The sequence below is a fragment of the Styela clava genome, chromosome 5 (genome assembly GCF_964204865.1).
Source record: "Styela clava chromosome 5, kaStyClav1.hap1.2, whole genome shotgun sequence".
Taxonomy (NCBI): domain Eukaryota; kingdom Metazoa; phylum Chordata; class Ascidiacea; order Stolidobranchia; family Styelidae; genus Styela; species Styela clava.
The window spans coordinates 22,144,613-22,149,612 of record NC_135254.1 but is presented as its reverse complement, the minus strand read 5'-3'; the positions used below and the strand labels follow the sequence as shown (position 1 = coordinate 22,149,612).

Genomic DNA, 5,000 nt, shown 5'->3' with positions numbered 1-5,000 from the left:
CCGTGTTTCAAGACGGGTCGGGAGGGTGGCCGACGTGGCCACGGACCCCGAGCGCGTCGACGGCGCGCCACCGAAACGGCAGCCCGCCGAACACCGGCACTGCGTACAGTGCAGGCGAACGACAAGCCAGCCGAACGGCGACGGCCGCACACAGAGAGCGCGCGGCATCCATTCCTCGATCCGCCGCCGGGCCGCACCGCCCGCGCGCTGTAACACCCCCGCCGGAGCGGAGGCCACCTTCGCGCGGGGACTTACACCGACGGCAAACCGGTCGTGACCCGCGCCGGTCGCTAGTGCGCTGAGACGGTGCGCGAGCCGACTCGGCAGCGGCGCCTTAAGCGTCCGCGAACCGAGACGGCGCGCCCCCGCACCCAACTGAAAGCGAGCCGGCGACCTGACGGGCCCTCCCGTTTGCCTCTCAACGGTTTCACGCACTCTTGAACTCTCTCTTCAAAGTGCTTTTCAACTTTCCCTCACGGTACTTGTCCGCTATCGGTCTCGCGACCGTATTTAGTCTTAGGTGGAGTTTACCACCCGCTTTGGGCTGCATTCCCAAACAACCCGACTCCGAGAAGACCCGAAGCGGCCAAGGCAAGCGCCCCTATGGGCCTAACACCCGCCGTGGGACGAGGCCTCGATCAGAAGGACACCGGCGCTCGCCGTTAGCCGCACTGGGACTTCCGTACGTCACAACTCGGCGCGCTCGAAAAGCGCGCAGATTCGACGCTGGACTCTTCCCGGTTCACTCGCCGTTACTCAGGGAATCCCTGTTGGTTTCTTTTCCTCCGCTTAATAATATGCTTAAATTCAGCGGGTGCTCTCGCCTGAACTCAGGTCGTATGTGTCAAGCGGGCCGCTTCTTACACGGCCCGCTGGCATCGCAAGTCGTCGCCGCCGGCGCCGATCGAGCGCGTACCGTCGCCGCCTTGGCCCACGGTCGGTCTTGATCTCGTGACCGGACCGACCGACCTGGACCCGCCCCTCGAACGTAGTTGAACACGTCGAGGGGCCGGCGGTGTACGGGACACGCGGTCGCGCCGAGAAAGCTCGGCGACCGCTTCAACTTGGGGCGACGCCCGGCCGTCTTCGCAGAGGCCAGGCGACGGCCCTCGGGTGAGGACGAACGCGACCCTGAGGCAGACGCGGTCCCGGGATTGACCCGAGACCGCAATTCGCGTTCAGAAGGTCGACGTTCAATGTGTTCTGCAATTCACATTACTTCTCGCACTTGGCTGCGTCCTTCATCGACTCGCGAGCCGAGTGATCCACCGTTAAGAGTCGTCCTCGACGTTTCGCCCGGCGCCGAAGCGCGCGGACGTCACACTGTGGGATCGACCACAAAACCACCACCGACAACAACTGCACAAAAACACCAACAAACGGCGCCGAGCGACCGCCGGGCTGGGCCGGCGGCACATCGAGCGCGGTGCCCAGAAGCCACCATCGCACTCGGCTGCCTTGCTATGCCAACGTGTTACGCGTGTCGCACGGGGCGGAACCCCAATTGACGGCCGCCCTCTCGGCGGCACCCAAAGACAATTAAGTGCGCGGTCGGCCGGGGCCTACCACCACTTTCGGTAATGATCCTTCCGCAGGTTCACCTACGGAAACCTTGTTACGACTTTTACTTCCTCTAAATGATCAAGTTTGATCGTCTTCTCGACACGCCGACGCGGCCGTTGCCAGCCGCGACGGGGCCGATCCAAGGATCTCACTAAACCATTCAATCGGTAGTAGCGACGGGCGGTGTGTACAAAGGGCAGGGACGTAATCAACGCAAGTTGATGACTTGCGCTTACTGGGAATTCCTCGTTCAAGGGAAACAATTGCAAGTCCCTATCCCAATCACGAATGAGGTTCAACGGGTTACCCGGACCTTTCGGCCTAGGTTAGACACTCGCTGCTTCACTCAGTGTAGCGCGCGTGCGGCCCCGGACATCTAAGGGCATCACAGACCTGTTATTGCTCAATCTCGTGTGGCTAAACGCCACTAGTCCCTCTAAGAAGTTAGACGCCGACCGAGAAGGTCGCGTAACTATTTAGCATGCCAGAGTCTCGTTCGTTATCGGAATTAACCAGACAAATCGCTCCACCAACTAAGAACGGCCATGCACCACCACCCACAGAATCAAGAAAGAGCTCTCAATCTGTCAATCCTACCTGTGTCCGGGCCGGGTGAGTTTCCCCGTGTTGAGTCAAATTAAGCCGCAGGCTCCACTCCTGGTGGTGCCCTTCCGTCAATTCCTTTAAGTTTCAGCTTTGCAACCATACTTCCCCCGGAACCCAAAGACTTTGGTTTCCCGGAAGCTGCCGGAAAGGTCGTCATGGTAACGCCTCCCGATCGCTAGTTGGCATCGTTTATAGTCAGAACTAGGACGGTATCTGATCGTCTTCGAACCTCTGACTTTCGCTCTTGATTAAAGAAAACATTCTTGGCGAATGCTTTCGCAGTAGTTCGTCTTCCGCCGATCCAAGAATTTCACCTCTAACGGCAGAGTACGGACGCCCCCGTCTGTCCCTCTTAATCATTACCTCGTGCTCCGAAAACCAACAAAATAGAACCGAGGTCCTATTCCATTATTCCATGCAACACTATGCAGGCGAACAGCCTGCTTTGAACACTCTAATTTTTTCAAAGTAAACTTATCGGCCACCGCCGACACTCAGTCAAGAGCACCGACGGAGAACCGAAGGTGAGGCGAACGCAACCAGTGACACGCCTTGCGACGGACCGGCGGCGCTCGCCCAAAATCCAACTACGAGCTTTTCAACCGCAACAACTTTAGCATACACTGTTGGAGCTGGAATTACCGCGGCTGCTGGCACCAGACTTGCCCTCCAATGGATACTCGTTAAGAGTTTTAGGATGTACTCATTCCAATTACAGGGCCTCGTTAGAGTCCTGTATTGTTATTTTTCGTCACTACCTCCCCGTGTCGGGAATGGGTAATTTGCGCGCCTGCTGCCTTCCTTGGATGTGGTAGCCGTTTCTCAGGCTCCCTCTCCGGAATCGAACCCTGATTCCCCGTTACCCGTTATCACAAAGGTAGGCACGTAGCGTACCTTCGACAGTTGATAGGGCAGACACTTGAATGATACGTCGTCGGTGCAGAGACCGTACGATCCGCGTGGTTATCCAGAGTCATCAAACGTCACAGGACGAACCCGGTCGGTTTTGATCTGATAAAAGCGCGCCTCCCGAAGTCGGCGCTTAATGCATGTATTAGCTCTAGAATTACCACAGTTATCCACTTCGCTTACGAGACCAAATAAACCAAGACTGATTTAATGAGCCATTCGCAGTTTCGCTTTACGAGAACTCGTACTTGCACCTGCATGGCTTAATCTTTGAGACAAGCATATCACTACTGGCAGGATCAACCAGATAGCTGCGACAGCTGCGCTCGGCCCTTGCTGGGCCGCCCGGCGCGTGCTCGTCGCATTCGTTTAAGACCGAGGCGATCGCCTGCGGCCGTACTCAGCTTCGACAGTCGCTGGCCGCGACGTCCACGCTCTCGCCGGCAGTGCCAGGCGGAGCGATTTGCGTTTTTTCTTTGCTCGCCCTCTCTCGGGCTCGATCCATTCAGTTTCGCACAAACAAGAGCTCTGCCGGCCGCCTGCAGCGGTGCCTAAAACCCGGGCATAACAATGCGACCGTTCTGCTAGGCCGACAAGCGCTCAAGCCAGACGCTCGATCGAACGCCCCCTACATATTAGTCGAGACAACGGCTCGCTCATTAGCATCGCGTTTGTACTTTAACTTTTTTCGGCTCGGCTTCTTTCGACGCCGATGCCGGCGACGCAGCACTCTCTCGCCCGCCAGCCACCGAGAAAAGGGTGCGCTCCGACCGGCCCCGCACCGCTCTTTCTTGGCTCATTCGAGTTTACTGTCTTTCGCTCTGACATGCCTTACCTAGGGCTAGGTTAGTATGCTTGCAAGTTTGTACTTTAACTTTTTTCGGCTGGGCTTCTTTCGACGCCGATGCCGGCGACGCAGCACTCTCTCGCCCGCCAGCCACCGAGAAAAGGGTGCGCTCCGACCGGCCCCGCACCGCTCTTTCTTGGCTCATTCGAGTTTACTGTCTTTCGCTCTGACATGCCTTACCTAGGGTTAGGTTAGTATGCTTGCACGTTTGTACTTTAACTTTTTTTGGCTCGGCTTCTTTCGACGCCGATGCCGGCGACGCAGCACTCTCTCGCCCGCCAGCCACCGAGAAAAGGGTGCGCTCCGACCGGCCCCGCACCGCTCTTTCTTGGCTCATTCGAGTTTACTGTCTTTCGCTCTGACATGCCTTACCTAGGGCTAGGTTAGTATGCTTGCACGTTTGTACTTTAACTTTTTTTGGCTCGGCTTCTTTCGACGCCGATGCCGGCGACGCAGCACTCTCTCGCCCGCCAGCCACCGAGAAAAGGGTGCGCTCCGACCGGCCCCGCACCGCTCTTTCTTGGCTCATTCGAAATTACTGTCTTTCGCTCTGACATGCCTTACCTAGGGTTAGGTTAGTATGCTTGCACGTTTGTACTTTAACTTTTTTTGGCTCGGCTTCTTTCGACGCCGATGCCGGCGACGCAGCACTCTCTCGCCCGCCAGCCACCGAGAAAAGGGTGCGCTCCGACCGGCCCCGCACCGCTCTTTCTTGGCTCATTCGAGTTTACTGTCTTTCGCTCTGACATGCCTTACCTAGGGTTAGGTTAGTATGCTTGCACGTTTGTACTTTAACTTTTTTCGGCTCGGCTTCTTTCGACGCCGATGCCGGCGACGCAGCACTCTCTCGCCCGCCAGCCACCGAGAAAAGGGTGCGCTCCGACCGGCCCCGCACCGCTCTTTCTTGGCTCATTCGAAATTACTGTCTTTCGCTCTGACATGCCTTACCTAGGGTTAGGTTAGTATGCTTGCACGTTTGTACTTTAACTTTTTTCGGCTCGGCTTCTTTCGACGCCGATGCCGGCGACGCAGCACTCTCTCGCCCGCCAGCCACCGAGAAAAGGGTGCGCTCCGA

The 5,000-nt window shown here is 57.4% G+C and overlaps 2 non-coding genes and 1 pseudogene across 2 annotated transcripts; all 3 read right to left on the bottom strand.

The window, feature by feature from the left end:
• Window positions 1–838, bottom strand: part of LOC144423783 (large subunit ribosomal RNA) — a 3,695-nt pseudogene extending 2,857 nt beyond the window's left edge.
• Window positions 839–1,126: 288 nt separating this feature from the next.
• LOC144423877 (5.8S ribosomal RNA) lies at window positions 1,127–1,280 on the bottom strand. Its single transcript, XR_013476243.1, has one exon. It is a non-coding gene; the product is annotated as a 5.8S ribosomal RNA (ribosomal RNA).
• Window positions 1,281–1,578: 298 nt separating this feature from the next.
• On the bottom strand, window positions 1,579–3,388 carry LOC144423590 (small subunit ribosomal RNA). The gene has a single exon (XR_013476057.1). It is a non-coding gene; the product is annotated as a small subunit ribosomal RNA (ribosomal RNA).
• Between the last annotated feature and the right edge of the window lie 1,612 nt (window positions 3,389–5,000).